The sequence below is a fragment of the Camelus dromedarius genome, chromosome X (genome assembly GCF_036321535.1).
Source record: "Camelus dromedarius isolate mCamDro1 chromosome X, mCamDro1.pat, whole genome shotgun sequence".
NCBI lineage: Eukaryota > Metazoa > Chordata > Mammalia > Artiodactyla > Camelidae > Camelus > Camelus dromedarius.
Window position 1 is genome coordinate 113,273,407 of NC_087472.1, and position 27,183 is coordinate 113,300,589.

At 52.3% G+C, this 27,183-nt stretch overlaps 1 protein-coding gene across 4 annotated transcripts in view; it reads left to right on the plus strand.

Annotated features, from left to right (window-relative positions):
* LOC105097381 (dehydrogenase/reductase SDR family member on chromosome X) overlaps nt 1-27,183 on the plus strand; it is a 225,620-nt gene that overhangs the window by 179,410 nt on the left and 19,027 nt on the right. For 2 of the 4 annotated variants that reach the window (XR_010379290.1, XR_010379291.1), the window contains exons 10-12: nt 3,697-3,854; nt 15,265-15,422; nt 26,842-26,999. The gene's annotated coding sequence lies outside the window, so the exon portion shown is untranslated. Of the gene's footprint in view, nt 1-3,696; nt 3,855-4,088; nt 10,415-15,264; nt 15,423-15,656; nt 21,991-26,841; nt 27,000-27,183 lie in introns of those variants that run through there. The other 2 variants (XR_010379292.1, XR_010379293.1) reach the window with 2 other exon arrangements.

Sequence of the window (27,183 nt, forward strand, 5' to 3'; positions counted from 1 at the left end):
ACAGGGAGGCCCCCGGGGTCCGCGCCACACAGGTGTCCGGCCTCTAGCGACCCTGCCCCCGGCCGGGGCCGCGTGGCTCCGGGCCGCCCGAGCCCAGCTGTGCCCGTGAGACGCACCATCGGGCCGGGCGTGGGGTCAGGGCGGGGCGTGGGGTCAGGGCGGGGCCTGGGGTCAGGGCCTGGCGTGGGGTCACGGCTGGGCAGGTCCGTGCGTAGGGTCAGGACCGGGCGTGAGGTCAGAGATGGGCGGGGCCGGGCGTGGGGTCACGGATGGGCGGTCCCTGGCGTGGGGTCAAGGCTGGGCGAGGCCGGGCGTGAGGTCAGGGCCTGAAGTGGGGTCACGGCCAGGTCGGGCATGGGGTCAGGGCCGTGCGAGGGGTCATAGATGGGCGGGGCTGGGCGTGGGGTCACGGATGGGCGGTGCCTGGCGTGGGGTCAAGGCTGGGCAGGGCCGGCGTGAGGTCAGGGCCGTGCGTGGGGTCAGGGCCTGCGTGGGGTCACGGCTGGGAGGTGCCAGTAGTGGGGTCAGGGTTGGGAGAGCGTGGGGTCACAGCTGGGTGTGGCCGGGCGTGGGGTCAGGGCCGTGCGTGGGGTCAGGGCCTGGCGTGGGGTCACGTCTGTACAGGTCCGGGCGTGGGGTCAGGGTCGGGCATGCGGTCACGGATGGGCGGGGCCGGTCTTGGGGTCACGGATGGGCGGGGCCGGCGTGAGGTCAGGGCCTGGCGTGGGGTCAGGACCTGGCGTGGGGTCACGGCTGGGCGGGGCCGGGCGTGTGGTCAGGGCTGCGTGGGACCTGGCGTGTGTCATGGTTGGGCAGGACCGGGCGTGGGGTCAGAGCAGGGCATGGTGTTAGGGCTGGGTGGGTCCTGGCTTGGGGTCACGGCTGGGCAGGGCCGTGCGTACGGGTTCAGAGCCGGTCGTGGGGTCAAGGCTGGGCGGGCCCGGTTGTTGGGTCATGATCCGGCGTGGGGTCAGGGTTGGGCGGGGCGTGGGGTTAGGGCTGGGCAGGCCCGGGGGTCGGGTCACGGCTGAGAGGAGTCAGGCGTGGGGTCACGACTGGGCGTGCTGGGGCGTGGGGTCAGGGCCGTGTGGAGCCTGGCGTAGGGTCAGGGCAGGGCGGGGCCGGGCGTGGGGTCAGGGCCGGGCCCGGCCAGTCAGCACCCCCGCCTCCTCGCCCCGCCCCCCCCTCCCCTCGCCCACGGCCATGGCCGCGTCCTCCGACCCGCAGCACCGCGCTGGGCCCCGGCGCTGGGTCAGGAGCGTCTGTGGGGGGCACGGAGCGCCCCGGGCCGCCGCCGGGGCCGTGGGACCGGACTCCGGCTTCATTGCAGGTTAGCGCTGCCTTGGCGGTGAGCGTGGCTCCCAAATAGAAACAGACTTTGCGACATCCTGGGAGGGAGCCGGGGGGCGCCGTGGTCAAGGGGATAATCGTCGCCTGACACGAACGCAGATCCCTGCACGGTTTTCGAGAAACTTGGCAAGCCGTGTACCCGAGTGTATAGACAGTTTGGGCAAGGCAGACTCTAGAAATGAGTAACCAAGGTGTGTAGGCAGTTTTTTGTTGTTTTTATTGAACTACCGTCACTTACAACGTGTCGCTTCCTGGTGCACACTGTCCCCAGTCACGCACATACGTGCAGATACTGATTTTCATATTTTCATATTCGTTTTCATTAAAGGTTATTACAAGATACTGAATATACTTCTCTGTGCTGTACAGAAGAAGTTTTTTTTTAATCTGTCTTTATATATAGTAGTTAACATTAGCAAATCTAAAACTCCCAAATTTCCCCCTTCCCACCTCTTTTCTCCCAGGAACCAGAAGATTGTTTACTGTGTCAGTTGGGAGTTTTCGCTCTAGGGCAGGAGTTCTGAAATTTCTGGTTTCTGTGCCCAAATGCAGCCCCATTTGTCTGAATTATGGAAACAAAGTGACGCAATATTTCTTCTTACTGAATGATGCAAGCCGTATTTTTACGAGATTTCTAATTCCCTAAATGTTTGTTGGTTTGTTTGCTTTTGCTGGTGGGGTGGGAGGTGGTGGTAATTAGGGTTATTTATTTACTGTCACCGAGGTACTGGCTCGAACCCAGGACCTGGTGCACGCTAAGCATGTGCTCCAACACCGAGCTCTGCCCTCCCCCGAGAGTCCTGCTTCCCTCGGAGTACACAGAGTCTCTAGGAAAGTGGTTGATTTTTTTTTTTCTTTTGACCTGGTCGGTTGGGTTTCATTAATTCCCCGGAGTACCCTTCACACGTGCGCTCCTATCTGGTAAATTTAAATATTCTTTTTTGCCCACATAATATTCAGCACTATCGAATCCGGCCTCCTCGCTGCCCTGAGCAGATCCCCAACCCTTGCAAATCAGATTCTGTGTTTCAGAGAGCCGTCTGGGGGATCTTAAGGGTTTGTTTTTTTTTTTCTTTTTTTCCCGTCTTTCAACTAATTTCCTTTAGAATTCTCCAAACAAGTACACGCCTGCACCAAACTGACACTCGGGGAACTTCCAGTAGGCAATTTGGGGCCTTGTTTTGGTTGCAAATGAGGTGGGGCAGACGCCGCGTTCCTTTCCCCGGAGCTGTGCTGCGAATGGCTCCGAGTTTGCAGGCACCCAGGACGGAACCGAAGCGCCCCAAGCAGACACCTCCTTCCTCATGATATCATGGGAATGAGAAGGTCCCCACTGAGGGCCCGCATGAATCTGGGCACGACAGGAAAACAAGGAGATGAGGCATCTTTCCAGGTAGTTAAACCCGTGTAGAAAACCCCGGTACCTAATTGACGCTGGAAACTTCATCTTGGTTCTGACTTGTCATCACGCCGGCCAGGGGTTCCCCTGTTCACCTGGCATATCGGGGCGCAACTCCCGGAACGTTCCATCAGCAGCTGTCTGTTTGGGAAAGGAAAAGGTCACTCTTTCAGAAGTTTTATTTACTTTTTGATTGAGATAGTGTTGATTTACAGCATCATATTAGTTTCATGTGTACAGCATAGTGATTCACAATTTCTTCTTAAAGGTTATACTCCATTTATAGTTATTATAAAATATTGGCTGTGTTCCCCGTGTTGTACAATGTATCCTGCCAGCTTATTTATTCTGTACATAGTTTGTCCCTCTGACTCCCCTACCGTCATTGTCCTTCCCCCCTTCCCTGCCCCCACTGGTCCCCACCAACTTGTTCTCTGCATCTGTGAGTCTGCTTCTGTTTTGTTATATTCACTCGTTTGTTGTATCTGTTTAGATTTCACGTATAAGTGATACCACACAGTATTTGTATTTCTCTGTCTGATTTATATCACTCAGCATAATGCTCCCTCCAGGTCCATCCATGTTGCTGCAAATGGCATTCTTTTATTCTTTTTCATGGTTGAGTAGTATTCCATTGTATAAATACACCACATCTCCTTTCTTCATTCTTCTGCTGAAGGACATTTAAGTTGCTTCCATGTCTTGGTGGTTTTAATAATGCTGCTATGAACATGAAGTGCATGTATTTTTTTTTTTTTTTTTGAACCAAAAATTTGAGCTTAAAGATCTCGAACTCTGCATTTTAACTGACACAAGAGCCACTCTTGGGAGATTCTGACTAGGTCTTTCAGCTTTAATAAATGCTTGGACTTTTTATGGTTTTGGCCTATGGAGCCAAGCTCATCTGTTCCAGTTTGCTTAGCAATATTGGAATTTCTGATTTGCAGGTGGTAACAAATCAGGCTGGCCGTGCTGCTTCCTTTGGGTGAGAGAGGCGGATGTCGGAATGCAGACATGTCCTCCAGGTGTCCTCTCCCGGAACCAACTTTCTTCGACTTTGGTTTTGAACTTCAAGAAAAGGACAGCCCAGGATAGATACGGACGTGTGAGTAAGAGAAAGGAAATTTATAAAGTTTTAACGTGTCAGCAGAGGTAAACAAAAGAACGTGTTTCTAGCATGGAAAGCAGGCGTGTTTTATTAGAAATTGGATTTAACTAGAATTACTTTTATGAGACCTTTTTTGGTTACTTCCCAACCATATTTGATAACTCAGTATGAAAACCCCAAGGTGTCGTGAATCCTGTTTTCCTTTGATAAACTCAAACGTGCTCCATTCAGGAAACATCCGCTGTGGCTGGATATGAATTATCGAGTCCTAGGACAGAGGAAGAATCAGGCCGGAACGTTCCAAACTCCACAGACTGCCTCTTTCCTGCATGTGCCACCCAGATGGAAAATCCCAAAGAGCCTCAACCGTCTTGATTTTCAAATCCGCTCCGATTTACTCTGCTTTAGAAAGAGCACGACAAAGAATTCATCTTCTTTGCAGAATCAGGTGGCAGGTCTCTGGGCTCCTCCCTCTGGCTGGCTGTAAGGGACCATCCTGTCGGCAGGATTCATTTGGGGAGAACCTAAATTTGAGCTCGCAGGCATGGTTCTCCCATCCCCGGGTTCCATGAGGCTGAGACTATCTGCTTGTTCTGCAAGGGGTCGACGCGTGAAACAAGGTAACCAGAGCTCTGTCTTCCTCACCTACACTGCTCAGGGGAGCCTAGGTTGTACTGCAACGCCAGAATCTCAGACACTTTGTGCCCCCCACCCCCGAAGAATGATCTGTCCTCACCGTGTTTCCGGTGGGAATGTAGATGTCTGAGCTGACAATGCCTTCACTGTAAACTCTGACCTCAGTTATCACAGGAGGACACAGTCACTGATATGGGCTGCCCACCCCTCACGTTTGCACGGTGACACTGGACCTGTCCCACAAGGCATGCTGGGAAACGTGGGTGTGAGATGCAGGGACCAGTGGGTACCACTGTCTCTGCCCCAAACTCTCAGATCTGCTGACCCCAGTCAAACACCAAAACAAATGCGTATCAATAGTAATTTTACCCTCCTCCTGGGAGAGACCTGGGTATTCTGTATAAACCGGGGGTTAATACCCATATGGACCACGAAGGTAGGAGAAGAAAGCAAAGATGGTAGCGATGTGGGCTCCTGGTCCGAGCAGATTCTAGGTGTTTGGGAATGCAGGGAAAACTTCTAGACAAGAAAAAGTAAGAGTAAGAAGGAACTGGGCATACCCATCCAATAGCTCCTATTTTTTCTTTTTTTTTTTTTAATTGAGTTATAGTCCATTTACAATGTTGTGTCAATTTCTACTGCACAGCACAGTGCTTCAGTCATACACGAACATAAATATATTCATTTTCATATTCTTTTCCACTGTGATCTAATACAAGATCTTGAGCATATTTCCCTGTGCTATACAGTACAATGTTGTTTATTTATTCTACATTTTGAAATCCCAGTCTGTCCCTTCCGACCCCCCGCCCCCTTGGCAAGCACAAGTTTGTTTTCTATGTCCATGAGTCTGTTTCTGTTTCGTATTTATGGATTTTTTCTTTTTAGGTTCCACATGGGAGCGATCTCATATGGTCATTTTCTTTCTCTTTCTGGCTTGCTTCACATAGAATGACATTCTCCAGGTCCATCCATGTTGCTGCAAATGGCATTATTTTATTCTTTTTTATGGCAGAGTAATATTCCATTGTATAAACGTACCACCTCTTCTTCATCCAGTCATCTCTTGATGGACATTTAGGCTGCTTCCATGTCTTGGCTCTTGTAAACAGTGCTGCCATGAACACTGGGGTGCTGGTGTCATTTTGAAGTAGGGTTCCTTCTGGATATGTGCCCAGGAGCAGGATTCCTGGATCACATAATAAGTGTATTCCTACTATTTGAGGAATCTCCATAGTGTTTTCCACAGAGGCTTCACCAAACTGCATTCCCACTAGCAGTGTAGGAGGGACCCCTTCTCTCCACAGCCTCTCCAGCATTTGTTGTTTGTGGACTTTTGAACGACGGGCATTCTGACTGGTGTGAGGTGATACCTCATTGTAGCTTTGATTTGCATTTGTCTGATATTTAGTGATATTGAGCCTTTTTTCATGTGTTTATTGAACATTTGTATGTCTTCCTTAGAGAATTGCTTGTTTAGGTCTCCTGCCCATTTTTGGATTGGGTTTGTTTTTTTCTTATTAAGCTGTAAGAATTGTTTATATATGCTGGAGCTGAAGCCCTTGTCAGTTGCATCTTTTGCAAATATTTTCTCCCATTCTATAAGTTATCATTTTGTTTTGCTTATTGTTCCCTTTGCTGTGAAAAAGCTTGTAAGTTTAATTTTGGCTACTATTTTTAAAACGTGGAGAAGAACAAGTGTCAGCGAGGATGTGGGGCAACCAGCACCCCTGTGCCCTGTTGGTGGGAATGTAAATGGTGCAGCTGCTACAGGAAACAGGCGTCAAAAATTAAACATAGAATCACCTCGTGATCCAGCAGTCCCAATTCCGGGTGTGTATGCAGAAGAACTGAGAGCAGGGTCTTCACCCCCATGTTCACAGCAGCACTGTGTACAGTAGACAAAGCATGGAAGCAATCTAAGTGCGTATCAGCAGATGACTGGATAAAGCAGAAGTGGTACATTCATACAACGGAATACTACTCAGCCATGAGAAATGATAAAATATTGCCATTTGCAGCCACATGGATGGACTTGGAGATTATCACACAAAGTGAAGTCAGACAGAGAAAGACAAATATCATATGATATCACTTATATGTGGAATGTAAAATACGATAGAAATGAACTTATTTACAAAACAGAAACAGACTCACAGACAGAAAACATAGTTACCGGAGGGGGGAGGAGGGAAGGATAAATTAGGAGTTTGGGATTAGAAGATACACACTACTGTATATAAAGCAGATAAACAACAAGGTCCTACTGTAGAGCACAGGGAACTATATTCAATATATTGTAATAACTTATGATAACAAAATGTAAAAAGAAATATTTGGATGTTCATTTATGACGGAAGCATTATGCTGGACACCAGAAATTGACACAGCCTTGTAAACTGACTAGACTTCAAGAAAAATACATTATATGTACACAAAAACTTTTTTAATGGTCTGCACAAAAGAGAGAAACAACTGCTGAGTTCAAGTACTGATGCAGGCCCTCTGTGCTGTGAGAAACCAAACTTTAGTGAGCTTAAGGGAAAACAAATACATTAGTTTAGAAACACTGAGAAGATTCGCCAAAGCCCACTTGTGAGAAACAGGGTTTCCTACAAAGGAATACGGCAGGGATGGGTCACAAGCACTAATTATAGAAATGACAGAAGATACGTGCAGGCCAGCAGCGACTTAACAAAAATGCAGTGTCGTTTATCAGGGAGGGGAAAAAAAAAAGGAGAGAAGAGGAGGCAGGGAAGAGGAGGGAGGGAAGGAAGAACAGAATGTGGGGTCTCAGACAAACTAGACACATGAGCCTCGTGTCTGCGTTTCGCGGGTAACAGAACGGCGGCGGCAGCCGGGAGATGGACCGTGAAGTTTCCCCCGGCTCGGCACGCGGGGATCGCTGTGTGCGTTCTGGTGCACGGAGTCCCTGCAGCTGGGATGAGCGTGACTCGTGATCAAGCAAAAGTAAAAACTGACTAAATCCTTGAGAAATGCTCAGATCGTCAGCTGCAGCCTCGAAACATCAAGCCCTCCTGAAGAAGCTTGTGTTTTACTGATCCGGGGCCAAAACACCTTTTTATGGATTGGTACCCACTGTAAAAAAACAAAAACAAACAAACAAAAACAACCAAATTGTGCAAAAGAAAAAAAATACATGTTCAAAAAAGGAAGAGGAAAAAGAAGTAAAAGTGACCCAAACAACCAGTTGCCCCAGCTCCGTCCGGTCGTGGCGGTGCAGCCCGGCTAAGCCAGCGGACCCTGAGGTCAAGGTCAAACCATCCCTGACCCTCCCGCGCCACCGTAACTTACTTGCCACAGCCTTATTCCATGCTGTTGCCTTTTCAGAGTCTATCCGTGTCCCCAGGGCTCCCCCGTTCTCTGAGGGGGCCCAGTGCTCCCCGGGGCTACCTCGGGGTGTTCCCCAGCCACGTGCTCCTGGGGATGGGCTGCTGGATGGCTTTTGGGCCTGAATCCCTGCCCCAGATTCCTTGGAGCCGTGCCCCTCGCCCCCCGCCTGCATCCCCACCCACACGCACCTTCCTATCTTCGAGGTACCCCATCCTGAGCCGCGACCACCTCCAAAATGCCAGGGGCCGCTGTCCCCTGTAATCCGTCCTGTCCCTTCCCCAATGCCCACCCATCCGGGCAGGTTCTGAGAAGTCACCATGGCACAGAGGAAAGGGCCCAGCGGGGAACTCGGGCAATCCCTTGGGCTCCCACATCCCTGGCGGGCGGGCAGCCTTCGTTTCTTCCTCCCCGCGGGGTCACAGAGATGAGGACGTGACTGTCGGAGCCCTGGAGGGGAGGGCGGGGGCCTTAAATCATAGCCATTCCATGACCTCTCCTCCTCTACGCGTCCTCCGTCCAGAAATTGGGGCCACCCCCAGGAACCCCGACGCCGACAAAGATGAATTAATGGATGTCACTTGTCCCCAGCATCTGGAGACGCTGGCTGTAATTACATCTTCACCAGGACCTCGAAACCCACGTCTCCTGAGTCACCGAGCTCTCCCGTGGTTTCATTTAAAATCTAACTCCTCGTTATGAACGTTCAATATTGGGGGCAAAGCGTTCCCCGTCTCCTCCACCCAGAAGCCACCCTTTGTCTCATTTGAAAAGTCACGGAGGTGTCACTTCACATCCGTGTAATTTCCGGGGCGACCTGGGTTGGCGATGAGCTTTTTCTTTTGTTTTGCCGTTCAGTTAGTTAAATTCCGTCGGTGCAAGCTCGTGGTGGGGAAAATCGATCGGTGACCTGGCTTCAGCGTGTGTAGTCATGTTGTTTAGGGACCAGAGGGCCCCCCGGACGGGAGCTTGACCTCAGTGTCACCTCCGCTGAGGCTGGAGGCTAATTCACAATCCTTCTGAACAAACACAGCGCTCTCTGCCCAGGGAGGCAGCCCGTTTGCCGTTTGTCTCCTGCGTCCTTACGGGTGAGGGAAGGGGGCCAAGAGGTGACGGGCGAGGCAGCTCACAGGGTGGGATTCACAGCTGCGCCTCCTGGGGCCCGGCTCCCGGAAACCCCCGTGTCTGCGTGTCTGCACGGGGTTCAGGGTCCCGGCCTCGAACTCCCCTCCCAGCCCTCCTGCCCCTTGTGGACGCCTGATTCCTCCTTGAGACTTTACGTCCATCTGCCCGGGACTCCGTCCCAGCGAAGCCCCCCCGTTCCTGTCCTTCATGGAGCTCACAGAGCCTAGCAATGACTGTGTTTTGCTTTTTATTTTTTAATATCATGAACACACTGGGCAGTTTCAAGTTTACAGAAAAACCGAGCAGTGCAGAGTTCACTGCAGCTCCCCGTGTTACCTGCACTGTATCGGGTACATTTGTTACCACTGCTGAGACAAAATCGACACATTAGTATTCACGGATGTCCACTGTTCCCTTGGGGCTCATCTTGGTGTTGTGCGGGCCGCGGGTTTGGACTCGTGGATGATGACGTGTATCCACCGTGTTCGTGGCATACGGAACGGCTTCACTGCCCTCTTTGTAGGATGCGATAATGATATGTGACGTGTATCCAAACCCATGAACTGTGCAAATCCAGGAGGGAACCCTAATTCGAGTAAAGTGGACGTTGGGTGATTACAATGTGTCAATTTAGGTTCGTCAATTACAACGATTATCTCTAGTGGGGGCGGATATTGAGTCTGTGCAAGTGGGGGGGCAGGGGATATGAGGGGCATCTCTGTACCCTCCCTTCAGTTCGGCTGTGACCCTGAAACTGCTCTTTAAAAAAAACAGTGACTGTCCTTTCTGACTGGATTACCGTGTTCTGTTGATTCTTACTTTGTGGTTGGCTTGATTCCTTTGATAACTCTGTACGTTTAAAAAGCGAATACTCTACAATGTTCTTAGAGATAATGAGCCGTACCTACATGTAAACTAAAAAAATGTGTATTGCAGTATATTGTGTGTGCGTATTTACATGCAATATGTTGTATTATGTGCAAATTGTAACAATTCTACCTAATATAACTGAATAATGAAAAAAAGAAAGAAAACTGGCTAATCTACAAATATATATATATAGTAAGCCTTTAAAAATAAGAAAATTCCTCTGTGCTCCACGTGTCCCTCCCTCCCGGCAACCGCTGACCATGTGCGTCATCAGCCTTACGGGCAGGGCGACCTGCTCTGTGTCTGTCACCTGGGACAGGTGTGTGCGACCTGGGTGGGCGGCGTGGCGTTTTTACGGCTCTGAGACTGCGCGCTGACAGAGTGCGCCACCATCCTCGAGCCTGGGGGGACCCGCTTCTCCGGGGACGCGGCTTCCTCAGGCCGACCTCTGCTCCCGGCGGTGAGAGAGAACGCCTCCCTGTCTGGGCACCTGTGTGTGGCGAGGACCCTCTGGAGCGAAGCCTGAGGCGAGGGTCTGGTGCCCGCGGATGGACGTGCGGGAAGTCACAGGGCTGGGGTGGCAGGAGGGGACTCCTGACAGCTGTCCTTCCCCCGGGGAGGGAGGGGGGCGGTAAAACCCACGCATTTTCAGGCCAGCGGGTGTGCATTTGGACACGTGGATGGAGGGGGCCCATGAACACGGGTGGGACAAGGCTGCTGTCTGCTGCAGCAGGAGGCCCCGTCTCGGTTCCCGCCCTGCCCGCCGCGGCTCTGACACCACGCGCTGCAGGGCGGAACCCAGAGGTTTCTTTTCACTCTTACTTTCCTGCCCCGCTCTCCCGTGGAGCTGAGTGCAAACTCAACCCTCGACCACCCCACTGGCGTGAACGCAGGGCAGGATGTCCCCTCGGGCTGGCGTCCAGGGGGGTCACTCGCCTGCGTGAGTCCCATTCCATTTATATGCTGAAATAAGACTCCTCCGGGCCATTTTCTCCCCGGGATGGGGGGGCACTGGCTTATCCACATTCTTCTTCCTCTTCGTGTTTGGGAGACAGCCCGAAATGCACAAGGATCGTCAGCCAGGTCTTCTGAGCTACAGAGGTGACCGTGTCAATCACACATTGATGCGATCATTCAGCAAATATTCACGGAGAGCCTGCTTATGGAGAGGCTCCAGGAGTGAGGGATGTCAGCATGAAAAAAAGAAAGAAAGAAAGAAAGAAACAGGAATCAGTAAGATACAGCAGTCTGGGTGCACCCCTGTGTGTCTGTCTGTATGTCTGGGGCGGGGGTGATTGAAGACAAGAGAGGAGGGAAGAGAGACGGGAAGAGAGAGACTCGTGCATTAGGACGTGTTACCAGGAGCAACCTGGCGTCTTCACAGTAAGACACTAACATCCCTAGGAAAGAGCAGCTGGAGGAGAAACGGGGCTTGGGAGGGAAGGGGCTGGCGCACCGCTGAGCACACCTGAGCCTCCGCGCGTCACCAGCACACCTGCTCCTCCCCAGGGTTCCCCCGACATCCCCTCCACCTCGCTCCCAGCGCCTCGGCTTTGTCGTCCTCACGCCCGGCGACAGGCGCGCGCACGCGCGGCCGTGGGGCCCGGCTGCAGGCCCGGGTGCGCCGCCGCCCACAGGGAGGCCCCCGGGGTCCGCGCCACACAGGTGTCCGGCCTCTAGCGACCCTGCCCCCGGCCGGGGCCGCGTGGCTCCGGGCCGCCCGAGCCCAGCTGTGCCCGTGAGACGCACCATCGGGCCGGGCGTGGGGTCAGGTCGGGGCGTGGGGTCAGGGCGGGGCCTGGGGTCAGGGCCTGGCGTGGGGTCACGGCTGGGCAGGTCCGTGCGTAGGGTCAGGACCGGGCGTGAGGTCAGAGATGGGCGGGGCCGGGCGTGGGGTCACGGATGGGCGGTCCCTGGCGTGGGGTCAAGGCTGGGCGGGGCCGGGCGTGAGGTCAGGGCCTGAAGTGGGGTCACGGCCAGGTCGGGCATGGGGTCAGGGCCGTGCGAGGGGTCATAGATGGGCGGGGCTGGGCGTGGGGTCACGGATGGGCGGTGCCTGGCGTGGGGTCAAGGCTGGGCAGGGCCGGCGTGAGGTCAGGGCCGTGCGTGGGGTCAGGGCCTGCGTGGGGTCACGGCTGGGAGGTGCCAGTAGTGGGGTCAGGGTTGGGAGAGCGTGGGGTCACAGCTGGGTGTGGCCGGGCGTGGGGTCAGGGCCGTGCGTGGGGTCAGGGCCTGGCGTGGGGTCACGTCTGTACAGGTCCGGGCGTGGGGTCAGGGTCGGGCATGCGGTCACGGATGGGCGGGGCCGGTCTTGGGGTCACGGATGGGCGGGGCCGGCGTGAGGTCAGGGCCTGGCGTGGGGTCAGGACCTGGCGTGGGGTCACGGCTGGGCGGGGCCGGGCGTGTGGTCAGGGCTGCGTGGGACCTGGCGTGTGTCATGGTTGGGCAGGACCGGGCGTGGGGTCAGAGCAGGGCATGGTGTTAGGGCTGGGTGGGTCCTGGCTTGGGGTCACGGCTGGGCAGGGCCGTGCGTACGGGTTCAGAGCCGGTCGTGGGGTCAAGGCTGGGCGGGGCCGGGCGTGGGGTCATGTCCTTCCTGGGCGTGGGGTCAGGGCTGGGCGGGGCCGGACGTGGGGTCATGACCAGGCGTGGGGTCAGGGCTGGGCGGGCCCGGTTGTTGGGTCATGATCCGGCGTGGGGTCAGGGTTGGGCGGGGCGTGGGGTTAGGGCTGGGCAGGCCCGGGGGTCGGGTCACGGCTGAGAGGAGTCAGGCGTGGGGTCACGACTGGGCGTGCTGGGGCGTGGGGTCAGGGCCGTGTGGAGCCTGGCGTAGGGTCAGGGCAGGGCGGGGCCGGGCGTGGGGTCAGGGCCGGGCCCGGCCAGTCAGCACCCCCGCCTCCTCGCCCCGCCCCCCCCTCCCCTCGCCCACGGCCATGGCCACGTCCTCCGACCCGCAGCACCGCGCTGGGCCCCGGCGCTGGGTCAGGAGCGTCTGTGGGGGGCACGGAGCGCCCCGGGCCGCCGCCGGGGCCGTGGGACCGGACTCCGGCTTCATTGCAGGTTAGCGCTGCCTTGGCGGTGAGCGTGGCTCCCAAATAGAAACAGACTTTGCGACATCCTGGGAGGGAGCCGGGGGGCGCCGTGGTCAAGGGGATAATCGTCGCCTGACACGAACGCAGATCCCTGCACGGTTTTCGAGAAACTTGGCAAGCCGTGTACCCGAGTGTATAGACAGTTTGGGCAAGGCAGACTCTAGAAATGAGTAACCAAGGTGTGTAGGCAGTTTTTTGTTGTTTTTATTGAACTACCGTCACTTACAACGTGTCGCTTCCTGGTGCACACTGTCCCCAGTCACGCACATACGTGCAGATACTGATTTTCATATTTTCATATTCGTTTTCATTAAAGGTTATTACAAGATACTGAATATACTTCTCTGTGCTGTACAGAAGAAGTTTTTTTTTAATCTGTCTTTATATATAGTAGTTAACATTAGCAAATCTAAAACTCCCAAATTTCCCCCTTCCCACCTCTTTTCTCCCAGGAACCAGAAGATTGTTTACTGTGTCAGTTGGGAGTTTTCGCTCTAGGGCAGGAGTTCTGAAATTTCTGGTTTCTGTGCCCAAATGCAGCCCCATTTGTCTGAATTATGGAAACAAAGTGACGCAATATTTCTTCTTACTGAATGATGCAAGCCGTATTTTTACGAGATTTCTAATTCCCTAAATGTTTGTTGGTTTGTTTGCTTTTGCTGGTGGGGTGGGAGGTGGTGGTAATTAGGGTTATTTATTTACTGTCACCGAGGTACTGGCTCGAACCCAGGACCTGGTGCACGCTAAGCATGTGCTCCAACACCGAGCTCTGCCCTCCCCCGAGAGTCCTGCTTCCCTCGGAGTACACAGAGTCTCTAGGAAAGTGGTTGATTTTTTTTTTTCTTTTGACCTGGTCGGTTGGGTTTCATTAATTCCCCGGAGTACCCTTCACACGTGCGCTCCTATCTGGTAAATTTAAATATTCTTTTTTGCCCACATAATATTCAGCACTATCGAATCCGGCCTCCTCGCTGCCCTGAGCAGATCCCCAACCCTTGCAAATCAGATTCTGTGTTTCAGAGAGCCGTCTGGGGGATCTTAAGGGTTTGTTTTTTTTTTTTCTTTTTTTCCCGTCTTTCAACTAATTTCCTTTAGAATTCTCCAAACAAGTACACGCCTGCACCAAACTGACACTCGGGGAACTTCCAGTAGGCAATTTGGGGCCTTGTTTTGGTTGCAAATGAGGTGGGGCAGACGCCGCGTTCCTTTCCCCGGAGCTGTGCTGCGAATGGCTCCGAGTTTGCAGGCACCCAGGACGGAACCGAAGCGCCCCAAGCAGACACCTCCTTCCTCATGATATCATGGGAATGAGAAGGTCCCCACTGAGGGCCCGCATGAATCTGGGCACGACAGGAAAACAAGGAGATGAGGCATCTTTCCAGGTAGTTAAACCCGTGTAGAAAACCCCGGTACCTAATTGACGCTGGAAACTTCATCTTGGTTCTGACTTGTCATCACGCCGGCCAGGGGTTCCCCTGTTCACCTGGCATATCGGGGCGCAACTCCCGGAACGTTCCATCAGCAGCTGTCTGTTTGGGAAAGGAAAAGGTCACTCTTTCAGAAGTTTTATTTACTTTTTGATTGAGATAGTGTTGATTTACAGCATCATATTAGTTTCATGTGTACAGCATAGTGATTCACAATTTCTTCTTAAAGGTTATACTCCATTTATAGTTATTATAAAATATTGGCTGTGTTCCCCGTGTTGTACAATGTATCCTGCCAGCTTATTTATTCTGTACATAGTTTGTCCCTCTGACTCCCCTACCGTCATTGTCCTTCCCCCCTTCCCTGCCCCCACTGGTCCCCACCAACTTGTTCTCTGCATCTGTGAGTCTGCTTCTGTTTTGTTATATTCACTCGTTTGTTGTATCTGTTTAGATTTCACGTATAAGTGATACCACACAGTATTTGTATTTCTCTGTCTGATTTATATCACTCAGCATAATGCTCCCTCCAGGTCCATCCATGTTGCTGCAAATGGCATTCTTTTATTCTTTTTCATGGTTGAGTAGTATTCCATTGTATAAATACACCACATCTCCTTTCTTCATTCTTCTGCTGAAGGACATTTAAGTTGCTTCCATGTCTTGGTGGTTTTAATAATGCTGCTATGAACATGAAGTGCATGTTTTTTTTTTTTTTTTTGAACCAAAAATTTGAGCTTAAAGATCTCGAACTCTGCATTTTAACTGACACAAGAGCCACTCTTGGGAGATTCTGACTAGGTCTTTCAGCTTTAATAAATGCTTGGACTTTTTATGGTTTTGGCCTATGGAGCCAAGCTCATCTGTTCCAGTTTGCTTAGCAATATTGGAATTTCTGATTTGCAGGTGGTAACAAATCAGGCTGGCCGTGCTGCTTCCTTTGGGTGAGAGAGGCGGATGTCGGAATGCAGACATGTCCTCCAGGTGTCCTCTCCCGGAACCAACTTTCTTCGACTTTGGTTTTGAACTTCAAGAAAAGGACAGCCCAGGATAGATACGGACGTGTGAGTAAGAGAAAGGAAATTTATAAAGTTTTAACGTGTCAGCAGAGGTAAACAAAAGAACGTGTTTCTAGCATGGAAAGCAGGCGTGTTTTATTAGAAATTGGATTTAACTAGAATTACTTTTATGAGACCTTTTTTGGTTACTTCCCAACCATATTTGATAACTCAGTATGAAAACCCCAAGGTGTCGTGAATCCTGTTTTCCTTTGATAAACTCAAACGTGCTCCATTCAGGAAACATCCGCTGTGGCTGGATATGAATTATCGAGTCCTAGGACAGAGGAAGAATCAGGCCGGAACGTTCCAAACTCCACAGACTGCCTCTTTCCTGCATGTGCCACCCAGATGGAAAATCCCAAAGAGCCTCAACCGTCTTGATTTTCAAATCCGCTCCGATTTACTCTGCTTTAGAAAGAGCACGACAAAGAATTCATCTTCTTTGCAGAATCAGGTGGCAGGTCTCTGGGCTCCTCCCTCTGGCTGGCTGTAAGGGACCATCCTGTCGGCAGGATTCATTTGGGGAGAACCTAAATTTGAGCTCGCAGGCATGGTTCTCCCATCCCCGGGTTCCATGAGGCTGAGACTATCTGCTTGTTCTGCAAGGGGTCGACGCGTGAAACAAGGTAACCAGAGCTCTGTCTTCCTCACCTACACTGCTCAGGGGAGCCTAGGTTGTACTGCAACGCCAGAATCTCAGACACTTTGTGCCCCCCACCCCCGAAGAATGATCTGTCCTCACCGTGTTTCCGGTGGGAATGTAGATGTCTGAGCTGACAATGCCTTCACTGTAAACTCTGACCTCAGTTATCACAGGAGGACACAGTCACTGATATGGGCTGCCCACCCCTCACGTTTGCACGGTGACACTGGACCTGTCCCACAAGGCATGCTGGGAAACGTGGGTGTGAGATGCAGGGACCAGTGGGTACCACTGTCTCTGCCCCAAACTCTCAGATCTGCTGACCCCAGTCAAACACCAAAACAAATGCGTATCAATAGTAATTTTACCCTCCTCCTGGGAGAGACCTGGGTATTCTGTATAAACCGGGGGTTAATACCCATATGGACCACGAAGGTAGGAGAAGAAAGCAAAGATGGTAGCGATGTGGGCTCCTGGTCCGAGCAGATTCTAGGTGTTTGGGAATGCAGGGAAAACTTCTAGACAAGAAAAAGTAAGAGTAAGAAGGAACTGGGCATACCCATCCAATAGCTCCTATTTTTTCTTTTTTTTTTTTTAATTGAGTTATAGTCCATTTACAATGTTGTGTCAATTTCTACTGCACAGCACAGTGCTTCAGTCATACACGAACATAAATATATTCATTTTCATATTCTTTTCCACTGTGATCTAATACAAGATCTTGAGCATATTTCCCTGTGCTATACAGTACAATGTTGTTTATTTATTCTACATTTTGAAATCCCAGTCTGTCCCTTCCGACCCCCCGCCCCCTTGGCAAGCACAAGTTTGTTTTCTATGTCCATGAGTCTGTTTCTGTTTCGTATTTATGGATTTTTTCTTTTTAGGTTCCACATGGGAGCGATCTCATATGGTCATTTTCTTTCTCTTTCTGGCTTGCTTCACATAGAATGACATTCTCCAGGTCCATCCATGTTGCTGCAAATGGCATTATTTTATTCTTTTTTATGGCAGAGTAATATTCCATTGTATAAACGTACCACCTCTTCTTCATCCAGTCATCTCTTGATGGACATTTAGGCTGCTTCCATGTCTTGGCTCTTGTAAACAGTGCTGCCATGAACACTGGGGTGCTGGTGTCATTTTGAAGTAGGGTTCCTTCTGGATATGTGCCCAGGAGCAGGATTCCTGGATCACATAATAAGTGTATTCCTACTATTTGAGGAATCTCCATAGTGTTTTCCACAGAGGCTTCACCAAACTGCATTCCCACTAGCAGTGTAGGAGGGACCCCTTCTCTCCACAGCCTCTCCAGCATTTGTTGTTTGTGGACTTTTGAACGACGGGCATTCTGACTGGTGTGAGGTGATACCTCATTGTAGCTTTGATTTGCATTTGTCTGATATTTAGTGATATTGAGCCTTTTTTCATGTGTTTATTGAACATTTGTATGTCTTCCTTAGAGAATTGCTTGTTTAGGTCTCCTGCCCATTTTTGGATTGGGTTTGTTTTTTTCTTATTAAGCTGTAAGAATTGTTTATATATGCTGGAGCTGAAGCCCTTGTCAGTTGCATCTTTTGCAAATATTTTCTCCCATTCTATAAGTTATCATTTTGTTTTGCTTATTGTTCCCTTTGCTGTGAAAAAGCTTGTAAGTTTAATTTTGGCTACTATTTTTAAAACGTGGAGAAGAACAAGTGTCAGCGAGGATGTGGGGCAACCAGCACCCCTGTGCCCTGTTGGTGGGAATGTAAATGGTGCAGCTGCTACAGGAAACAGGCGTCAAAAATTAAACATAGAATCACCTCGTGATCCAGCAGTCCCAATTCCGGGTGTGTATGCAGAAGAACTGAGAGCAGGGTCTTCACCCCCATGTTCACAGCAGCACTGTGTACAGTAGACAAAGCATGGAAGCAATCTAAGTGCGTATCAGCAGATGACTGGATAAAGCAGAAGTGGTACATTCATACAACGGAATACTACTCAGCCATGAGAAATGATAAAATATTGCCATTTGCAGCCACATGGATGGACTTGGAGATTATCACACAAAGTGAAGTCAGACAGAGAAAGACAAATATCATATGATATCACTTATATGTGGAATGTAAAATACGATAGAAATGAACTTATTTACAAAACAGAAACAGACTCACAGACAGAAAACATAGTTACCGGAGGGGGGAGGAGGGAAGGATAAATTAGGAGTTTGGGATTAGCAGATACACACTACTGTATATAAAGCAGATAAACAACAAGGTCCTACTGTAGAGCACAGGGAACTATATTCAATATATTGTAATAACTTATGATAAAAAAAATGTAAAAAGAAATATTTGGATGTTCATTTATGACGGAAGCATTATGCTGGACACCAGAAATTGACACAGCCTTGTAAACTGACTAGACTTCAAGAAAAATACATTATATGTACACAAAAACTTTTTTAATGGTCTGCACAAAAGAGAGAAACAGAACTGCTGAGTTCAAGTACTGATGCAGGCCCTCTGTGCTGTGAGAAACCAAACTTTAGTGAGCTTAAGGGAAAACAAATACATTAGTTTAGAAACACTGAGAAGATTCGCCAAAGCCCACTTGTGAGAAACAGGGTTTCCTACAAAGGAATACGGCAGGGATGGGTCACAAGCACTAATTATAGAAATGACAGAAGATACGTGCAGGCCAGCAGCGACTTAACAAAAATGCAGTGTCGTTTATCAGGGAGGGGAAAAAAAAAAGGAGAGAAGAGGAGGCAGGGAAGAGGAGGGAGGGAAGGAAGAACAGAATGTGGGGTCTCAGACAAACTAGACACATGAGCCTCGTGTCTGCGTTTCGCGGGTAACAGAACGGCGGCGGCAGCCGGGAGATGGACCGTGAAGTTTCCCCCGGCTCGGCACGCGGGGATCGCTGTGTGCGTTCTGGTGCACGGAGTCCCTGCAGCTGGGATGAGCGTGACTCGTGATCAAGCAAAAGTAAAAACTGACTAAATCCTTGAGAAATGCTCAGATCGTCAGCTGCAGCCTCGAAACATCAAGCCCTCCTGAAGAAGCTTGTGTTTTACTGATCCGGGGCCAAAACACCTTTTTATGGATTGGTACCCACTGTAAAAAAACAAAAACAAACAAACAAACAAAAACAACCAAATTGTGCAAAAGAAAAAAAAAATACATGTTCAAAAAAGGAAGAGGAAAAAGAAGTAAAAGTGACCCAAACAACCAGTTGCCCCAGCTCCGTCCGGTCGTGGCGGTGCAGCCCGGCTAAGCCAGCGGACCCTGAGGTCAAGGTCAAACCATCCCTGACCCTCCCGCGCCACCGTAACTTACTTGCCACAGCCTTATTCCATGCTGTTGCCTTTTCAGAGTCTATCCGTGTCCCCAGGGCTCCCCCGTTCTCTGAGGGGGCCCAGTGCTCCCCGGGGCTACCTCGGGGTGTTCCCCAGCCACGTGCTCCTGGGGATGGGCTGCTGGATGGCTTTTGGGCCTGAATCCCTGCCCCAGATTCCTTGGAGCCGTGCCCCTCGCCCCCCGCCTGCATCCCCACCCACACGCACCTTCCTATCTTCGAGGTACCCCATCCTGAGCCGCGACCACCTCCAAAATGCCAGGGGCCGCTGTCCCCTGTAATCCGTCCTGTCCCTTCCCCAATGCCCACCCATCCGGGCAGGTTCTGAGAAGTCACCATGGCACAGAGGAAAGGGCCCAGCGGGGAACTCGGGCAATCCCTTGGGCTCCCACATCCCTGGCGGGCGGGCAGCCTTCGTTTCTTCCTCCCCGCGGGGTCACAGAGATGAGGACGTGACTGTCGGAGCCCTGGAGGGGATGGTGGGGGCCTTAATTCATAGCGATTCCATGACCTCTCCTCCTCTACGCGTCCTCCGTCCAGAAATTGGGGCCACCCCCAGGAACCCCGATGCCGACAAAGATGAATTAATGGATGTCACTTGTCCCCAGCATCTGGAGACGCTGGCTGTAATTACATCTTCACCAGGACCTCGAAACCCACGTCTCCTGAGTCACCGAGCTCTCCCGTGGTTTCGTTTAAAATCTAACTCCTGGTTATGAACGTTCAATATTGGGGGCAAAGCGTTCCCCGTCTCCTCCACCCAGAAGCCACCCCTTGTCTCATTTGAAAAGTCACGGAGGTGTCACTTCACATCCGTGTAATTTCCGGGGCGACCTGGGTTGGCGATGAGCTTTTTCTTTTGTTTCGCCGTTCAGTTAGTTAAATTCCGTCGGTGCAAGCTCGTGGTGGGGAAAATCGATCGGTGACCTGGCTTCAGCGTGTGTAGTCATGTTGTTTAGGGACCAGAGGGCCCCCCGGACGGGAGCTTGACCTCAGTGTCACCTCCGCTGAGGCTGGAGGCTAATTCACAATCCTTCTGAACAAACACAGCGCTCTCTGCCCAGGGAGGCAGCCCGTTTGCCGTTTGTCTCCTGCGTCCTTACGGGTGAGGGAAGGGGGCCAAGAGGTGACGGGCGAGGCAGCTCACAGGGTGGGATTCACAGCTGCGCCTCCTGGGGCCCGGCTCCCGGAAACCCCCGTGTCTGCGTGTCTGCACGGGGTTCAGGGTCCCGGCCTCGAACTCCCCTCCCAGCCCTCCTGCCCCTTGTGGACGCCTGATTCCTCCTTGAGACTTTACGTCCATCTGCCCGGGACTCCGTCCCAGCGAAGCCCCCCCGTTCCTGTCCTTCATGGAGCTCACAGAGCCTAGCAATGACTGTGTTTTGCTTTTTATTTTTTAATATCATGAACACACTGGGCAGTTTCAAGTTTACAGAAAAACCGAGCAGTGCAGAGTTCACTGCAGCTCCCCGTGTTACCTGCACTGTATCGGGTACATTTGTTACCACTGCTGAGACAAAATCGACACATTAGTATTCACGGATGTCCACTGTTCCCTTGGGGCTCATCTTGGTGTTGTGCGGGCCGCGGGTTTGGACTCGTGGATGATGACGTGTATCCACCGTGTTCGTGGCATACGGAACGGCTTCACTGCCCTCTTTGTAGGATGCGATAATGATATGTGACGTGTATCCAAACCCATGAACTGTGCAAATCCAGGAGGGAACCCTAATTCGAGTAAAGTGGACGTTGGGTGATTACAATGTGTCAATTTAGGTTCGTCAATTACAACGATTATCTCTAGTGGGGGCGGATATTGAGTCTGTGCAAGTGGGGGGGCAGGGGATATGAGGGGCATCTCTGTACCCTCCCTTCAGTTCGGCTGTGACCCTGAAACTGCTCTTTAAAAAAAACAGTGACTGTCCTTTCTGACTGGATTACCGTGTTCTGTTGATTCTTACTTTGTGGTTGGCTTGATTCCTTTGATAACTCTGTACGTTTAAAAAGCGAATACTCTACAATGTTCTTAGAGATAATGAGCCGTACCTACATGTAAACTAAAAAAATGTGTATTGCAGTATATTGTGTGTGCGTATTTACATGCAATATGTTGTATTATGTGCAAATTGTAACAATTCTACCTAATATAACTGAATAATGAAAAAAAGAAAGAAAACTGGCTAATCTACAAATATATATATATAGTAAGCCTTTAAAAATAAGAAAATTCCTCTGTGCTCCACGTGTCCCTCCCTCCCGGCAACCGCTGACCATGTGCGTCATCAGCCTTACGGGCAGGGCGACCTGCTCTGTGTCTGTCACCTGGGACAGGTGTGTGCGACCTGGGTGGGCGGCGTGGCGTTTTTACGGCTCTGAGACTGCGCGCTGACAGAGTGCGCCACCATCCTCGAGCCTGGGGGGACCCGCTTCTCCGGGGACGCGGCTTCCTCAGGCCGACCTCTGCTCCCGGCGGTGAGAGAGAACGCCTCCCTGTCTGGGCACCTGTGTGTGGCGAGGACCCTCTGGAGCGAAGCCTGAGGCGAGGGTCTGGTGCCCGCGGATGGACGTGCGGGAAGTCACAGGGCTGGGGTGGCAGGAGGGGACTCCTGACAGCTGTCCTTCCCCCGGGGAGGGAGGGGGGCGGTAAAACCCACGCATTTTCAGGCCAGCGGGTGTGCATTTGGACACGTGGATGGAGGGGGCCCATGAACACGGGTGGGACAAGGCTGCTGTCTGCTGCAGCAGGAGGCCCCGTCTCGGTTCCCGCCCTGCCCGCCGCGGCTCTGACACCACGCGCTGCAGGGCGGAACCCAGAGGTTTCTTTTCACTCTTACTTTCCTGCCCCGCTCTCCCGTGGAGCTGAGTGCAAACTCAACCCTCGACCACCCCACTGGCGTGAACGCAGGGCAGGATGTCCCCTCGGGCTGGCGTCCAGGGGGGTCACTCGCCTGCGTGAGTCCCATTCCATTTATATGCTGAAATAAGACTCCTCCGGGCCATTTTCTCCCCGGGATGGGGGGGCACTGGCTTATCCACATTCTTCTTCCTCTTCGTGTTTGGGAGACAGCCCGAAATGCACAAGGATCGTCAGCCAGGTCTTCTGAGCTACAGAGGTGACCGTGTCAATCACACATTGATGCGATCATTCAGCAAATATTCACGGAGAGCCTGCTTATGGAGAGGCTCCAGGAGTGAGGGATGTCAGCATGAAAAAAAGAAAGAAAGAAAGAAAGAAACAGGAATCAGTAAGATACAGCAGTCTGGGTGCACCCCTGTGTGTCTGTCTGTATGTCTGGGGCGGGGGTGATTGAAGACAAGAGAGGAGGGAAGAGAGACGGGAAGAGAGAGACTCGTGCATTAGGACGTGTTACCAGGAGCAACCTGGCGTCTTCACAGTAAGACACTAACATCCCTAGGAAAGAGCAGCTGGAGGAGAAACGGGGCTTGGGAGGGAAGGGGCTGGCGCACCGCTGAGCACACCTGAGCCTCCGCGCGTCACCAGCACACCTGCTCCTCCCCAGGGTTCCCCCGACATCCCCTCCACCTCGCTCCCAGCGCCTCGGCTTTGTCGTCCTCACGCCCGGCGACAGGCGCGCGCACGCGCGGCCGTGGGGCCCGGCTGCAGGCCCGGGTGCGCCGCCGCCCACAGGGAGGCCCCCGGGGTCCGCGCCACACAGGTGTCCGGCCTCTAGCGACCCTGCCCCCGGCCGGGGCCGCGTGGCTCCGGGCCGCCCGAGCCCAGCTGTGCCCGTGAGACGCACCATCGGGCCGGGCGTGGGGTCAGGTCGGGGCGTGGGGTCAGGGCGGGGCCTGGGGTCAGGGCCTGGCGTGGGGTCACGGCTGGGCAGGTCCGTGCGTAGGGTCAGGACCGGGCGTGAGGTCAGAGATGGGCGGGGCCGGGCGTGGGGTCACGGATGGGCGGTCCCTGGCGTGGGGTCAAGGCTGGGCGGGGCCGGGCGTGAGGTCAGGGCCTGAAGTGGGGTCACGGCCAGGTCGGGCATGGGGTCAGGGCCGTGCGAGGGGTCATAGATGGGCGGGGCTGGGCGTGGGGTCACGGATGGGCGGTGCCTGGCGTGGGGTCAAGGCTGGGCAGGGCCGGCGTGAGGTCAGGGCCGTGCGTGGGGTCAGGGCCTGCGTGGGGTCACGGCTGGGAGGTGCCAGTAGTGGGGTCAGGGTTGGGAGAGCGTGGGGTCACAGCTGGGTGTGGCCGGGCGTGGGGTCAGGGCCGTGCGTGGGGTCAGGGCCTGGCGTGGGGTCACGTCTGTACAGGTCCGGGCGTGGGGTCAGGGTCGGGCATGCGGTCACGGATGGGCGGGGCCGGTCTTGGGGTCACGGATGGGCGGGGCCGGCGTGAGGTCAGGGCCTGGCGTGGGGTCAGGACCTGGCGTGGGGTCACGGCTGGGCGGGGCCGGGCGTGTGGTCAGGGCTGCGTGGGACCTGGCGTGTGTCATGGTTGGGCAGGACCGGGCGTGGGGTCAGAGCAGGGCATGGTGTTAGGGCTGGGTGGGTCCTGGCTTGGGGTCACGGCTGGGCAGGGCCGTGCGTACGGGTTCAGAGCCGGTCGTGGGGTCAAGGCTGGGCGGGGCCGGGCGTGGGGTCATGTCCTTCCTGGGCGTGGGGTCAGGGCTGGGCGGGGCCGGACGTGGGGTCATGACCAGGCGTGGGGTCAGGGCTGGGCGGGCCCGGTTGTTGGGTCATGATCCGGCGTGGGGTCAGGGTTGGGCGGGGCGTGGGGTTAGGGCTGGGCAGGCCCGGGGGTCGGGTCACGGCTGAGAGGAGTCAGGCGTGGGGTCACGACTGGGCGTGCTGGGGCGTGGGGTCAGGGCCGTGTGGAGCCTGGCGTAGGGTCAGGGCAGGGCGGGGCCGGGCGTGGGGTCAGGGCCGGGCCCGGCCAGTCAGCACCCCCGCCTCCTCGCCCCGCCCCCCCCTCCCCTCGCCCACGGCCATGGCCACGTCCTCCGACCCGCAGCACCGCGCTGGGCCCCGGCGCTGGGTCAGGAGCGTCTGTGGGGGGCACGGAGCGCCCCGGGCCGCCGCCGGGGCCGTGGGACCGGACTCCGGCTTCATTGCAGGTTAGCGCTGCCTTGGCGGTGAGCGTGGCTCCCAAATAGAAACAGACTTTGCGACATCCTGGGAGGGAGCCGGGGGGCGCCGTGGTCAAGGGGATAATCGTCGCCTGACACGAACGCAGATCCCTGCACGGTTTTCGAGAAACTTGGCAAGCCGTGTACCCGAGTGTATAGACAGTTTGGGCAAGGCAGACTCTAGAAATGAGTAACCAAGGTGTGTAGGCAGTTTTTTGTTGTTTTTATTGAACTACCGTCACTTACAACGTGTCGCTTCCTGGTGCACACTGTCCCCAGTCACGCACATACGTGCAGATACTGATTTTCATATTTTCATATTCGTTTTCATTAAAGGTTATTACAAGATACTGAATATACTTCTCTGTGCTGTACAGAAGAAGTTTTTTTTTAATCTGTCTTTATATATAGTAGTTAACATTAGCAAATCTAAAACTCCCAAATTTCCCCCTTCCCACCTCTTTTCTCCCAGGAACCAGAAGATTGTTTACTGTGTCAGTTGGGAGTTTTCGCTCTAGGGCAGGAGTTCTGAAATTTCTGGTTTCTGTGCCCAAATGCAGCCCCATTTGTCTGAATTATGGAAACAAAGTGACGCAATATTTCTTCTTACTGAATGATGCAAGCCGTATTTTTACGAGATTTCTAATTCCCTAAATGTTTGTTGGTTTGTTTGCTTTTGCTGGTGGGGTGGGAGGTGGTGGTAATTAGGGTTATTTATTTACTGTCACCGAGGTACTGGCTCGAACCCAGGACCTGGTGCACGCTAAGCATGTGCTCCAACACCGAGCTCTGCCCTCCCCCGAGAGTCCTGCTTCCCTCGGAGTACACAGAGTCTCTAGGAAAGTGGTTGATTTTTTTTTTTCTTTTGACCTGGTCGGTTGGGTTTCATTAATTCCCCGGAGTACCCTTCACACGTGCGCTCCTATCTGGTAAATTTAAATATTCTTTTTTGCCCACATAATATTCAGCACTATCGAATCCGGCCTCCTCGCTGCCCTGAGCAGATCCCCAACCCTTGCAAATCAGATTCTGTGTTTCAGAGAGCCGTCTGGGGGATCTTAAGGGTTTGTTTTTTTTTTTTCTTTTTTTCCCGTCTTTCAACTAATTTCCTTTAGAATTCTCCAAACAAGTACACGCCTGCACCAAACTGACACTCGGGGAACTTCCAGTAGGCAATTTGGGGCCTTGTTTTGGTTGCAAATGAGGTGGGGCAGACGCCGCGTTCCTTTCCCCGGAGCTGTGCTGCGAATGGCTCCGAGTTTGCAGGCACCCAGGACGGAACCGAAGCGCCCCAAGCAGACACCTCCTTCCTCATGATATCATGGGAATGAGAAGGTCCCCACTGAGGGCCCGCATGAATCTGGGCACGACAGGAAAACAAGGAGATGAGGCATCTTTCCAGGTAGTTAAACCCGTGTAGAAAACCCCGGTACCTAATTGACGCTGGAAACTTCATCTTGGTTCTGACTTGTCATCACGCCGGCCAGGGGTTCCCCTGTTCACCTGGCATATCGGGGCGCAACTCCCGGAACGTTCCATCAGCAGCTGTCTGTTTGGGAAAGGAAAAGGTCACTCTTTCAGAAGTTTTATTTACTTTTTGATTGAGATAGTGTTGATTTACAGCATCATATTAGTTTCATGTGTACAGCATAGTGATTCACAATTTCTTCTTAAAGGTTATACTCCATTTATAGTTATTATAAAATATTGGCTGTGTTCCCCGTGTTGTACAATGTATCCTGCCAGCTTATTTATTCTGTACATAGTTTGTCCCTCTGACTCCCCTACCGTCATTGTCCTTCCCCCCTTCCCTGCCCCCACTGGTCCCCACCAACTTGTTCTCTGCATCTGTGAGTCTGCTTCTGTTTTGTTATATTCACTCGTTTGTTGTATCTGTTTAGATTTCACGTATAAGTGATACCACACAGTATTTGTATTTCTCTGTCTGATTTATATCACTCAGCATAATGCTCCCTCCAGGTCCATCCATGTTGCTGCAAATGGCATTCTTTTATTCTTTTTCATGGTTGAGTAGTATTCCATTGTATAAATACACCACATCTCCTTTCTTCATTCTTCTGCTGAAGGACATTTAAGTTGCTTCCATGTCTTGGTGGTTTTAATAATGCTGCTATGAACATGAAGTGCATGTTTTTTTTTTTTTTTTTGAACCAAAAATTTGAGCTTAAAGATCTCGAACTCTGCATTTTAACTGACACAAGAGCCACTCTTGGGAGATTCTGACTAGGTCTTTCAGCTTTAATAAATGCTTGGACTTTTTATGGTTTTGGCCTATGGAGCCAAGCTCATCTGTTCCAGTTTGCTTAGCAATATTGGAATTTCTGATTTGCAGGTGGTAACAAATCAGGCTGGCCGTGCTGCTTCCTTTGGGTGAGAGAGGCGGATGTCGGAATGCAGACATGTCCTCCAGGTGTCCTCTCCCGGAACCAACTTTCTTCGACTTTGGTTTTGAACTTCAAGAAAAGGACAGCCCAGGATAGATACGGACGTGTGAGTAAGAGAAAGGAAATTTATAAAGTTTTAACGTGTCAGCAGAGGTAAACAAAAGAACGTGTTTCTAGCATGGAAAGCAGGCGTGTTTTATTAGAAATTGGATTTAACTAGAATTACTTTTATGAGACCTTTTTTGGTTACTTCCCAACCATATTTGATAACTCAGTATGAAAACCCCAAG